Here is a 15,157-nt window from a genome sequence, read left to right as displayed (position 1 = left end):
ACATAGTAGAACTGTCTGATCTTCACTTTTACACAGGGAGAACTGACAGGCGGCTTGTTTACATAAGCCGCTCTGTCTTTCTCCCGCTGTACCGGCGATCGTAGTGTGACCGGCGGACATCGGGTCCGCCAGTCACACTCCCGCACTCCTCTATGAATGAGCCGAGGCGGGCGCGCGCCTCAGCGGGCGCGCGCCCGCCCGCTATTGGCTCTGGAAGGAGTGACAGGCGAGCGACGTAGACCTACGTCACTCTGCCTGGCCGCAGTAAATATACTGTGCGCAGTCGGCAAGCGGTTAAGATTAATTAATTTTTTCTCCTCTTCCCTTTCTTTTTTTTTTTTCCCCTTCCTTTTTTTCTTTTTTTTAAAAAGGCAAGTAAACCATGTCTAAGACTGCCTAACAATATTTATGTTATTCCCAGCTACTTTAATCCTATTCCAATGTTACTATACATCTTATATTATTTAACCATGATTTCCAGTTCACTTCAAACATTTTCTTTGTTGCACTTAAAGTAGCCACAATTTTTTCCATCCGACATTTGGTACCTCCTGAGAGTTCCATCTTCTAGTGATTAAAAGCATTGCCGCTAATAAGAGATGCATAACTACTACTCGGAACTCTATGGGGATTTCGTATATATTTAAGTGAAGGATCGCCATTTCAGAGTTTGGGACTATATTTTTTCCCACCAGTTCTGATACCAGGGAAAATATTCTGTACCAAAATGCTCTTATCGATCTGCAGTCCCAAATTATATGAAATAACGATCCTTGCTCACCGCATTCTCTCCAACATAATGCTGACGCTGAGGAGTAAAATCTGGACAATTTCATGGGAGTTAAATACCAAAAATTTAAGATTTTTTGGTATAATTCCCAATGGTTGATACATTTGGATGAGATGTATGTAATATCAAAGGCTTTTAACCAGCTTTTTTCTCGATAAACTTTCCCCAATATTCTCTCCCATTTCAAAACAGTAGTGGATTTAGAATAAATATTATGTTTGTTCAATATATCGTAAATAATTGAAATACCATTAGAGGTAGTCATTGGTTCTTGGTACAGCTTATACATAGTGGTTGGTAATTTAAGATATAAAGCAAGATTGTTCTTCTGTAAAAACGAACGTATTTGATAATACCTCATTAATGCTCATGATGGTATTTTATATCGATGTGTCAAACTCTCAAATAAATAAATACCTGTGTCGCTATACAAATCTTTCAAGCTATCAACACCACTTCTTAACCATAGGTTTATATCACGGTTAGGGATAAAGCACGGAAGAACTGCCAGTGGAGTAGGGAGTTCACACATCGTCCCATGTTCTAGTAGCTTTCCTACGATTTCTGTCCAGACTGTTAGGGCTGTTTTAACCACTGTAGATTGCACAGCAGGAACCTTAGCTCCCAATATTACAGCCAACATTGTGACTCTAAGATTCTCCTGTTTACAGTCGTTCATCTCTATTCTCAGCCATCTTTTTTGCTGCTCAGGGGACCACCAATACTTCAGTTGGTCAAGTACAGATGCTCTATAATATGCGAGAACCGAAGGGACCCCCATCCCTCTGTGCCTCCTATGTCTCCTCATAATAAGGGATGAACATCGAGGTGGTTTCCCTTGCCATATAATTTGGTTGAATTGTTTTTCACACTTTTCTATTTCACTTCTTTAAAGGCAAACAGATCAAATTATTTTAATATGATAAAATTGTCTTATCAATAAATATGGTTTACCACTTTTACAGAATAAGGTAACAAGCAATGTTTGATCCATTCTGGGCGTACTGCTCTAAAGCTATCCTATTACCTGGGGAGCACACCTATATTCACCTATAAAAATCACTCAAAGTCATCTTTCACAAACTTTTAAAAGTAAGTAAGCTTCATTTGAAGAAGATCAAGAAGGACAATCTGTATTATCCAAATCAATGAATCTTTGTTTCACTTTTTTAGTACTCATTAGACAATAACATTAGGGAGCTTATTGAAGATACCGTAATTATAGGCAGAGCTTCAGAAATCATGTATCTTGATTGGTTCAAGTGGCCCCATATGGAACCTTTGATGATAATATCTGGGACCTATTGTCACTCGGATGTACCAGATGAGATCAGCGTACATAAAGAGTAAAAGTGATAGCTGAACTTGTGGCTACATCATGATTGTAACCTGCCCACATTCTATTTTCTTATCTAATGTTTGCAATCTCACGGGGCTAAAACTCCACTTTGAGGGTCTTGTGAATCAATCAACAAACATGCTTTCTGTGGTACTGACTATAAATTTCCTGAACATTTTACATAGCATCAATAAGATCTGTGGTACTATAAATTTCCTGAACATTTTACATAGCATCAATTAGATCTTTAATTGTATTGCCCAATTGGTTCTGAAAGAGGGAAACATACGCTCACTGCTCTGGGTAACACAGACGGACCTTCTCCTAGATCATGGATGGAAAAACTTGGCACCCCAGATGTTTTGGAACTCCATTTTCCATGATGCTCATGCACTCTGCAGTGTAGTTGAGCATCATAGAAAATGTAGTTCCAAAGCATCTGGGGTGCCAAGGTTCACCATCACTGTCTTAGATCTACTACAAATAAAGCCTACTTATTTATAAAAGTTTGTGAAAGATGTCTTTGAGTGATTTTCATAGAAGGCTTTGTGCTCAGCAAGTCAAAGGATAGCTATTGAGAAGTGGACCCAGAACATGTAAAACATTACCCTTTACATACCTTATTTTGTAAAAGTAATAATCATCTTGGCATTTGTCAACCTCAGTCCTTCTACTAACCCTTATTATAATAACATGAACTGCATGATATGGGTTTAAACGGCCACATCAGTCATTATATTTACAAAATCAAAGGATATGTATACCTTTAAAAAAAAAAAAAGTGCATTTATTTATTTGTTTTACTTGGAGCCTGGAAAGCATTGCACCCATTTTCAGCAGATCGCGGGTGTCATGCAGAACGCCTGCAGACTTGTCAGTGTACCTAAAAAGATATTGGGGGGCACACCCTAAGCGCACAATTCTCAGGTTGGTGCTGCTAAAAGACCAATATACAAATTGAACATTTGTTCAATTTGTATATTGGTCTTTTAGCAGCACCAACCTGAGAATTGTGCGTTTAGGGTGTGCCCCCCAATATATTTTTTGTTTCATGTATAGTCCTCCTGACCAGACTTATGGACGGAGCACCCCACTCCCCCACACCAAAACCTCATTAGCATTGTCCACCTGTGATTAGTTCCAGGAGGTGGCCCTTCATTGCAGTTTTAGCAGAGGAATCTGCAGCCTGCAAACTTCTTCCATGACAGGAGTGAGTATTGCCCTATGGTTTTGAGAAGTGGGATTATCTTCTCTATGAATAGTGTAGGACCCACTGAGAATGGGGTACTTTGACGTAGTGGTGGGCTTAAGCACAGTATGGCCATATGGTGTGACCAAATCCCCATATTTACTGTATAAGAGTGTAAGATTCTGGTACCTTCGGTACCCTTCCAGCCCATTTCTTCCGCATATAGCTGCTGTCCCTTTAACTCTCATGACGTCATCACTAGGCGCCGCTCTGAGCGGCTATTTCAATTGCCGGCTTTCACTCACAAGGTGTTCGTGCAAGCCACCTGTATGCAGCTATACCTGACGCTACTTGATCCTGTATCTCGCTACCTGATCCTGTATCTCACTTTCTGATCTTGTATCTCGCTACCTGATCCTACCGCTTGTTACACAGCCTTGTCTGACGCTGCCGAAGCCTCCAGCTATTTCTTGTATCTCGCTACTGATCCTGTATCTCGCTACCTGATCCTTATCTCATTACCGGACCCCTCATCTCTCTAAACCAACTAGTGATAAGTACCCCACAGGGGATTCCTTCCTATCAACTTACACTATCTACTCTTGCATACTAAAGACTGTTGCTATCTATGCATTACTATTTCTATCATCTGCACTGTTACATAGATTGCTAGCTCTTGAGTCTACTACCATCTATATCCTTGCACTGAGTTAGCAATTCCTGTACACTTCATCTGCTGTCCCCTACCACCTGTTATTGTACATGATTGCTAACCTATCTGCATACTATCTATCACCATCTGCTAACACTCCAGAACATTACTATTGAGTGCCTATCATTGCTATCACTACTCACGCCTGTCCTTTCAGCACATCACCTCTATACTATCGTATACAACCTATCACTCCAGGAACATCTTATCTGAGTGTCTGTATATTTGCATGGTGAGGCAGGCTGGGCCACAATGATGAGTCTGGAGAGTTGGATATGGTAATTCAACACATCTCTACACGACTACTGAGTGGAAATTCTGCAGCTGCAAATCCAGTTCACTAAACAAACGCCGGAGCGTTACAAAGAGCAGGTGTTTTTAAATAGCCTTGCAAGATTTGAAAACCAAATGTACTCACCCCTAAGTGGAGCCCAGCAGTTTAGCTGTGTGTTGAGGTATTTTGAGGGGACAGCAAATTTACACTGTTATACAAGCTGTACACTCACTACTTTACATTGTAGCAAAGTGTAATTTCTTCAGTGTTGTCACATGAAAAGATATAATAAAATATTTACAAAAATGTGAGGGGTGTACTCACTTTTGTGAGATACTGTACCCGCGCAAATGGATGTGGTAAGACGTAATAAAAGAATTACGTGAAATAGTGAATGTTATAGGTTGCTGCTCCTTTAAAAGGTGCAGTGCCTTAAATCATAATATGTGTAAATTGACTCATATATATATACACACAATATTAAAGTTAGAAATCAATGAAAGTCTATGGCAGCTGGTGAGTGAGTGGGCACACAGGAGGGGAGCATACACCAATTTTGTTTACAGAATTTGGCACTTTAATTATGATGGAACTGCAATAATTCTCACCTATATGATGGATTTTATTGATTTTGATTTTGACTTCTATTGATTTTTGAACTTTGATATTGTGTGTATATATATATATATATATATATATATATATATATATATATATGAGTTTATGCTACTATATAAAGGGAGCAAAGTATGGAACTCGAGAGGCTGACAGTATAACCTTGCTCACCCGGCGCTCACACAAACTCTAAAACTAAAAAACTATATAAAGCTGCTGCTATAATAGTATTAAATCGAAAATTAGGTGCATGAAACAAGATACAAAGACCAATGGCTCAAACTCCTTCACACACTAGCAGCGCTAAAGTCCACATAAAATGAACCTGTGTAATAAAAGTTTAGGGAAAGTCCATGCATAAAGTCCCAAATGTAAACAGATGCTGGAGATGGTGAATCCTTGCAGGAAACCAGAAAAGACCTCCACCACACCACTGTGTGCACCCTTATGTGGGAACACTTACCAGATAAAATCTGTATATGCACCAAACATATCAGTCAATGGGATCATCATAGTCTCCTCCAGACACCCGCAATTCAATCGGAACATCATAAGGTATCAAACTGGTAATCACCTCACCAACAAGTGGACAGTTTGCATGTAAAATGATAAAGCAACATAGCGTAATCCAGCAAAATGCGCTTTTATTCCCAAAACATTCAACCCTCAATGATTCCCACAGCACCCCAAGGAGATTCAGAGGTCCCAAGACTGGTTTGGCAGACTGTCTAATTTTTATGTTTTTATCAATTTTTTTATTATATGATTCTATTAAACTTTCATGGTTTATCCTGAGACATTTTCCAGTCAATTATCCATATAGCTATCTCCTATATGTATGCCACAGAGTGCTATCCTTCTTTTTTGATAGTATTGACAGTGTCAGATAATTGTAGTCCGCTCCTGGCTAAATCTATATTGAATTGTCAAAAATAACTATTGTTTGTATCGCTAATGCAGATGTTATCAAATAATTATGGGTATGTTGTGACTATAGATCCCCTATAATTAAAGAACTTCCTCATAAGAAATGAGTGGACAACAGATTTTACAGGAGCAATAAAAGGCAGTCAGCAAACTAAGACAATTTGTTAATAAAATTATCTGGTTCTCATGTACCCTCTGGTTAACACTTTTGTAAGTCTTCAGCAATCAACTAAAAGCTATTGTACTGTTGCATTGAATCAGGACAATGATGTCCATCAGTGTAGTTATGAAGAAGGAAGCTGCTTTGCTGCTTTTGTAAAGCCGGATTTTACCTTCAAACAGGTAAGCTGATTTGCATATTAACCATCTCTTTTAAAAGACTCCAAAGAATACCAAAACAGATTTGATGATTACTTTCAGCAATTTCCAGCCAGTTACAGAGGAGGTCTTGTACTAGAATGGCGGCCATTGGAAATTAAGACTGCTGAAATGTGAGGACTGATGACCACCTATAGTGTTGTTGGATGGAGGTTCAATCGTTCATCTGATCTGACTAATTAACATTTAATGATCCACTTGATACATTGGAGGATATATGACCATTCCTTATGGATAGATGGGGTAGCTGGTTTGACCACTTTTGATCTAGTGGTCCACTTAATTTGCCCATTATCGGTCCTATCCCGGAACCCCAAGTGGATGCAGCAGAGCCTGTCATTGGTCTGATTGGTCCCAATCCAGAGTCCCGAGCGGAAGTGGCTGTATTGTGGCTTGTTTGCTCAGTGGTGAGAATCACTGGGCCAGTGAAGTCGGTGAGTGTGCATTACCTTCCCCCTTCAGAGCACAGTGGTGGTGGTCAAGGTGATCCTTTATTTCTGCACCGATTAGGATTTCTCAAGGGATACATCAGTGTGAATATCATTATTTGTCATACGTTTTTCAACGCTGCTTTGGTGGACTGATCCATGTTGGGACTATTATTTTTATATATATTTTTTAATTTAATTTCTACAGTCTTTAGTGGATTTTATCAAGTTTTCAGTGATTGTGATTGGGGAGTGAGCTTATCATTCTTGTTTGCGCTACTAGAATTTTTTGTATCTACTTATTGTTTGTATTTACACATATTCTCCTATTCATGTTATTTTATTAAGTAGCAGCATCTGTTATCACACTGCATTAGAGGTAGTTATCCTCTCTAAGCGCTTGGTTGCTTGCAAACTAGTGTTGGTTCCGGGTTGTGTGTAAGCAATTTATACATATAGATTTGAATATGTGTTTGGGCCACAATATGTAAGCTTGCCACTCTCACAAAGGGATTTTTTGTCTGCAAACCTTCAACCCCTTTCATAAAATATGAAGCACCCTCCTAGGTACAGTAGGTGCTAGAGGGAGAGTATAGTTTTGGATCTTTTCTGGAACACCTTGGACTGGTGTGTGGCAAATGCCTGAATACATCCGTGCAGCTGCAAGCGCGGGGGCAGTGTGGGCACTGCAGTGACATGTTGCTGAAGTTGGAGTAGAGTGATTGCCAGCCCAGAAGACTGTATGTGAACTGGGAAGTAGGAACTGCTGACACTTATAGTGACCATTCCTTTTGGGAGAGGAAGGGGAGTGCCAAGAGTACCTCTGGGGCCAGGACCAGTGGTGCAAACATACACAACCATCTGCCAAACCAGGGAGACCCACATCTCAAAGGTGCAATGCACACAAGTTTTAAGGGCCTAGCAGCGGTTACAAGGTGCATTGGTAGCATTTACAGCAACCAACAGTCCAGTTCTTAATGAGGCAGAGGGGTGTGAATGGGCCCAAAGTTGAAGTCTTCCAGTTCGTCCAGTGAGGGGGAGGCAGGGGCCATTGATGTGGGGTCATCCAGTTTTGAGTATTGTCCTGAATCCCTGGAAAAGGAAATTGGTGACTGGGGATCAGAAATGGAAGCTGAGTGGGATTGGGGAACTGAAGAAAGAAGCCTATGCCACTAGGGTCCCAGACCTATCCCCACCTCACACCTATGCCCTGGCACAGTGTGACGCCTATGCCAAGCTGATAGCCAAAGTCGAGAGCCTTTACACCCCACCTGGGAGAGGAGACAGGCAAAAACTTCCCAGGTTCTCACATTTTCAACACCTTGTCCAAAGAAAGGTGGCCATGGAGTACAGATACAATTATCCATATGCAAGGTAATGGAAGAATCGAGAACAAAATGCAATCTGGGGCGGTCCATATACATGACCGAGTGGAGGTCAACCGCCCAGATGGAAAAGGCCAAGCCTGGGCTATCAGTATCCTGAGTCCTGAAGGCAAGATCGTCCGCATACCTCATTCTGACCACTACTACTGAGGGATACCAAGTTCTTGATTCAGCTAAGAGAACTTGAGGTATTAATGGGCTAGTGAGCCCGAAGAATTCTGTTGTTGCTGCTAAGAGAAGTTTTTGAACTACAAAAGGGCTAGTGTGCCCAGATAGTTCTTTGTTACCATGTTGCTGTTAGTGCTAGGAGCCCTTTTCCCAGATCCCCTTTCCCTTCTAACCTTGCAAAAGAAGAAGGGGATCATCAAAACTGCTATAGTTTCTTCACCTGGGAGAAAGAACTTCTCCTGTTAAAGCCAGGGGCTGCTACCTAGAGGTGGTAAACCCCTAGTTCACAGAGACACCTTGCTACAGGACACTTTGTGAAGATCTTTTGGGCCATGGACCATCACTGTTACTAAAGAAATACTGAGAAAGGGACACTTTGCAAAGATACTTTGTTTCAAGGACACTTTGTGAAGATTCCTTTGAGCCAGTGAGCCAGAGTAATGTTGGAAGTAACTTTGTGCGTGTTGCTACCTTGTGAGAGAAGGGTAGTGGCTCATTGTCCCTTCAGAGAGAGGGATAGCAGAGTTAAGGATCCCTTGCAGAGTTCTTACAAACACTCACAAGTAGGCAAGCTTTGCTCAGGCTCCAGCAAAAATAGCCTGCCGTCAGGAGAAGAGATGTTGCCTTAGTGTTACAGAGAGGAGGACACTGTAAACACCAGTTGAGTGGACTCCGCACATAGAAAAGGGTCAGTGCCTTTTTGGATGAAAGGGACTGTGCCTATTGTTAGTTATATGGTTTCCAGATGGAACAAGTACAGAAATGTCTAGTTAGTTAGACTGGCAGGTTGTTCTGTTTGTCTATTTCAGGAACACAACAGGACGACGAGTCAAGCGTGCCCTTAGGGGATGTATCAGAAGTCTCTACGGGAACAATGATGCTAGAGAATTTGCAGGTAAGAAGGTTGTCTTTGCGAAGAGGGCAGTCTCCCTATAAGTATATAGGATGGGGAGTTACTACATGCTCATTCTTTTCCTTTCCAGGCTTGTAGTGGATTGTCATGCCTTTCAAAGGTTACCAATTGTATATTTCATGTATATATGCATGTACAAATGTTATTTGTAGCATAGTTAGTTAGAAAGTTTAACCTCTTCCTGTCAGAAAGATTTTTGTTTGGCAGGGGATGCATTAATATAATGCACTTGGTGAAATGTAAACTTGTAATTTTTGTACAGCAGATGTCTATATATTTTCAGATAATTTATTTTATCTACTGGCCACATATGGGGTATGCCCCATGGCCCTGTACATATGCTATTTCCCACTTGCACATTTCCAAGTTTGTGGGATACTCCATGTAAATTTTGTACAGGTATTTTTGTAGGGGCAGATGCCCAGAGCCAGTGAGGACATGGCTCGTTTTGGCAGGGGGTGGATGTAGCACCATTCTAGGTAGGTGCTAGAGAGAGAGAGTATAGTTTTGGATCTTTTCTGCTTACCAGAGAGATTCCCAGTTAAATCTATATTGTTCTCTGCCTACCAGATAGCAGGATCTGCTAGTGAGGTCTGCTGATGGTGCTCAGGTGCAGCTCAGTTTAACTGAAGTGTTTCACAATTGTCCACACTTATTGGACAGTGGGAAGAAATGTGTCAAATGAGTGCACAGGCATTTAGTACATCTCTGGTAAATGGCAGAGGAAAGTTCCTCGGTGCATACTAGGATACTGTATAAATGCCAAGAGCACATGTGCTTGGGATCTTTTCTTATTGAGAGTGGGGTCCCGGAGGGAGGGGGTGGCTGCTCCTCTTCTGTAGAAGTTGCCATGCAGCCTCAGATGGTCGACCTGAGGGCCTGAGAGTCGGAGAGGAGCTGAACCTGGAGGTCCTACAGAGCTGATTGGAAGGGGGACATTGCAAATAGTGAATAGAGATCTGTGTCGCGGGGCCTGTCCTGAGAAGGCCATCCCTTCAGCTTGAAGAGTCAGTGGACGGGTGTCAGTCAAGGGGATGCTAGAAAGTGTCCTGAAGATAATGTAGTTGCATCAAGTCTGCTGCTGGAGAGAGCAAGAAGACTTAACCCTTCCATACAAGTGGCACTGTGATTAAAGCAGTGTGACTACTTCCACACATAACCTGGTGAGGCCAAGTGACAGTTGCCTTATCAACTGTAAATAGTTCCAGTTGGAGTATCCCACGATTTCCTTCTCCAATCCAAGTTCCACAATAAATATAAAACTAAAACCCCTGAGTAAAGAGCCATTGGGAGTAAGGATGGATGTGTGAACTGTCCCTAAGTGACTGTCTGCAGATAATCAGAGGAGACCCAAGAAGTCATCTTACAGCAAGCCCTACGGGGACAGTGCTACAAATACAATAGGGTTACCTGGGCATGGTCCTGGAAAGAGATCCGGTAGCCCATGTAAAGTCTCTAGTTTAGGAGACAGCAGCCTACAGAATGATTGCCCACCCAGGCAGGTGATCTTTTTCAGTGGTACCTGGAAGCATCATTGCTGCCATGGGCATACTTGAGAGTTTATCAGAAACAAACACAGAAATTCCTAGCACACTTACCAGCTGCAAAGGCTAGTTATAGGTTGGGGTGGATTTGTATAGTCGGTTGATTTGAATGTGGGGACACACTGGAAGCCTTTAGCTGCCATTGTGCTTTTGCACAATTTTGCCCCATGTGTCCCTATGCTTTTAAGGAGGGGTGGGCTCCCTCCAGACAAACATGTCCTTGATATATCCACTGCTATATGTGCTCCAATTTGGTAGACTAAAAATAAAAGAGTTAGGACTGCAGCACACATAGGATTCTTGACATGGGCACTGTGGCTGACACATACAGTGCCTTGAAAAAGTATTCATACCCCTTGAAATGTTCCACTTTTTGTCATGTTACAACCAAAAAATGTAAATGTTTTTATTGGGATTTTATCTGATAGACCAACACAATGTGGCACATAATTGTTAAGTGGAAGGAACATGATAAATAGTTTTCAAAATTTTTTACAAATAAATACTTGAAAAGTGTGGTGAGCATTTGTATTCAGCCCCCCTTTACTCTAATACCCCTAACTAAAATCTAGTGGAACAAATTTTTTTCAGAAGACACCTAAATAGTCAATAGAGTGCACCTGTGTGTAATTTAATCTCAGTATGAATATGGCTGTTCTGTGAAGCCCTTAGAGGTTTGTTAGAGAACTTTAGTGAACAAACAGCATCAAGAAGGCCAAGGCACACACCAGACAGATCAGAGATAAAGTTGTGGAGAAGTTTAATACAAACGTTTTTTATTGGATTTTAAGAACAAGTAAAACCAAGAACAAAATCAAAGCATGAAAAATTAAAAAAGTACAGTTACACAATATCACAAGCAGATGTAACCTCGGGATCACAGAGAACATAGTTAAGTCAGTGCAAAATCTGAACTGCAAAAAAAAAGTAAAGGCATCTAAAGTGACAGTGCTTCCACTATGTTATGGTATAGAAGAGTCCAGCGCAGATTACAACTACATTGGATAAAGGCATACTTCGGTAGACAAACAATATCTGCAAAATACACACAATCCTGAGTAATGAGGTATAACCATAAGGCTAAAACAACCAGATAAACCACAGTGCTGAGATAGGGCAAGAAAACCACAGACCCAATTAACCTCGTAGACCAATTCTCCCAGTTTTTATGAAACACATGCGGGTAGTATCATACAAAGTATGATAGGGTTCTGATCGCCTCCATTCTTGACAGTACCTGGGTCCAAGGGACCATCTCCGATCGCCAGTTAAGGGCTATAGTCCATAGCACCGAGCAACAGAGTGTGTGTGTCAATCTCTGCGTGGGTGCGGGAGCACCAGGGATTTTAGCAAACAATAAGCCCATTTGAGGGGTAACAGAGACTCTCGAGTCTAGCATTTGATAAATCATATCTGAAACTCTGTCCCATACCGCAGACATACGGCCACACTCCCAAAAAGTATGAAGTATAGTACCCGGCGCATCACAGCCACGAAAGCAGCGGTCGGAAACACTCGGATAAAATCTATGGACCCTGTCCGGGGTAAAGTACCACCTGGTGTGGAGCTTCACCCCTGTATCCTTCACTGACATAGATTTAGAACATTTGTGCATATTCTGAAGCATAGACGACCACGTCTCAACTGACAGCTCCACCCCGAGATCAGCCTCCCACGCGAGCATGGCTCGAGACTTGTCTGGCAAGTGTAAGCCATTGAGGTAACTATAGAGTCTAGAGATCACCCCCCCTGTCTCTGGAAGTGTTATGGCAAATAGACTCAAAAAGGGAGGTTTCCAGATGGCCAGTCAGAAGACCCTGGGAGCCGTAGAAATGTCTGATCTGAAGGTATTTGTAAAATTCAGAGTCAGGGATATGATAGCGAGTCTTAAGACCTTCAAAAGAGTAGAAGGAGGTACCTCGAAACAAAGTGTGGAGGGTGGTCAAGGAGTGTAGTTCCCACCAACTGTAGGTTTCAGGAGACGTGAACACCAGCTCAAAACTCCTATTACCCACAAAAGACAACGGAGGCCTAGTGGAGCGCAATTGAAACCTGTCCCGGCAGGTGGACCAGAGCTTCAAGGTGTGCCACACAATGCTACTAAGCTGCTTGACGTCCCTAGGATATGTCATGGAGGACCAAAGCAGACCTTGAAGGTTGAAAGGGCGAACAGACTCACTCTCAAAACGCTGCCAAAGTGGCAGCAGGGCTTCAGCATGCCACTGTGCCGTCTGAACCAGTTGTGGAGAAGTTTAAAGCAGGGTTAGGTTATAAAATAATATCCCAAACTTTGAACAACTCACGGAGCACTGTTCAATCCATCATCCGAAATTGGAAAGAGTATGGCACTACTGCAAACCTACCAAGACATGGCCGTCCACCTAAACTGACAGGCCAGGCAAGGAGAGCATTCATCAGAGAAGCAGCCAAGAGGCCCATGGTAACTCTGGTGGAGATCCACAGCTCAGGTGGGAGAATCGGTCCTTAGGACAACTATTAGTCATGCACTCCACAAATCTGGCCTTTATGGAAGAGTGGCAAGAAGAAAGCCATTGTTGAAAGAAAAGCATAAGAAGTCCCATTTGCAGTTTGCCATGTTGGGGGCACAGCAAACATGTGGAAAAAAGGTGCTCTGGTCAGATGAGACCAAAGCTAGACTTTTTGGCCTAAAAGCAAAATGCTATGTATGGCGGAAAACTAATACTGCACATCACCCTGAACACACCTTCCCCACCGTAAAACATGGCGGTAGAAGCATCATGTTGTGGGGATGCTTTTCTTTAGCAAGGACAGGGAAGCTGGTCAAAGTTGATGGGAAGATGAATGGAGACAGGGCAATCTTAGAAGAAAAACATTTAGAGTCTGCAAAAGACTTGAGACAGGGTGGATGTTAACCTTACAGCAGGACAACGACCCTAAACATACAGCCAGAGCTGCAATGGAATGGTTTACATCAAACCATATTCATGTGTTAGAATGGCCCAGTCAAAGTCCAGACCTAAATCCAAACGAGAATCTGTGGCAAGACTTGAAATTGCTGTTCACAGATGCTCTCCGTCCAATCTGACAGAGCTTAAGCTATTTTGCAAAGGAGAATAGGCAAAAATGTCACTCTCTAGATGTGCAAAGCTGGTACAGACCCCCAAAAAGACTTGCATCTGTAATTGCAGCGAAAGGTGGTTCTACAAAGTATGGACTCAGGGGGGCTGAATACAAATGCACTTCACAATTATGTGCCACTTTGTGTTGGTCTATCGCATAAAATCCCAATAAAATACATTTCCTTTTTTTGTAACATAAAAAATGTGGAAAATCTCAAGGGGTATGAGTACTTTTTCAAGGCACTGTATATTTGCAAATGTGTGCAACAAACCCCTCTGTTTTAATTGTTATAGGCTAATTATAGGTTGGGGTGGTTGCTACTTTTTTTTACAGTTGGTCAAATTGGCATGTTCTGAAAACCTTCAGCTGCCATTGTGCTTTTGCTGGGTGTCCTGTTGTGCATCCTTGTGCCTTTAAGGAGGGGTGGGCACCCTCTAAGCAAACCTGCCCATAAAATGGCTGTAACCCTAAAATAAAAGAAAAATAAAAAGCAGTGTTTGTGCTGTCTAACCTGTCCCTCTGTAAGCTGTTCTGCCTGGTTCTGCCCCCACCTCTATAAACTGACAACGGTTTATCATGGCTGCTGAGCCCTGACACCATGGCCAGTTTACGTGCCCCCCATCATCCTCCCCTCCCTCCCTGCCTGTCAGTTCCTATATCTGTGTGAGCCGTCCCCCCCTCTTGCCGCTATTAGCACTAAAAAATTTTTTTTTTTAAAATGTCCCTGCCGACCCCTCTCTTTTATCCAGCGATTGTGTTTTTTTTTTTTTTTTAAAAACAAAGCCGCTAAATATTTCAGGCCAGTTACATGACTTCCAGGCGCTCTCCTATTCCGATTCACGGGCTACAGTGGAAGGGGCTCAGCGGCCAGCACAGCAGTCACCTGACCTCCCCGGCTGATGTCAAAGGGGGATCTTGACCCCTCCCTCTGTTGCCTGTGGATCTGAGTAGGAGAGTGGCCGGGAGTCACGTGACCGGCCTAAAACTCTTTGAAAAAAAGGTATTTAGAGGTATCCATTTAAAGAACAAATACACAGTGTCATATGGCTGGATAAAGGGGGGCTGGGAGTGAAATTATATTTAAAGGTTACAACCATTGAAATCTGTCTACTGCTATACGTGCACACAAAATCATGTTACAGAGTTCTACAAAATTTACACACCTCTCTCTATTACCTGGTGGGGGAGCCCCCCACTGACCAGCATACCCAAAATACTCAAAAAATATGTCACAGGCTCAACCCTTACTCCTGCACTCAAGTTTCTATAGTCTACAATGATTACCTATATCTATATTACCTATAGATTCCAATATCCCAATGTAGAGAAAATGGAGAAGAAAAAAAGTGTGGATATTCATGTGTGACTTCTTCCACCAGCATAAAAAAATTGG

Source organism: Pelophylax lessonae (assembly GCF_965119305.1).
Source record: "Pelophylax lessonae genome assembly, chromosome: 9".
NCBI lineage: Eukaryota > Metazoa > Chordata > Amphibia > Anura > Ranidae > Pelophylax > Pelophylax lessonae.
This window is presented reverse-complemented; position numbering follows the sequence as displayed.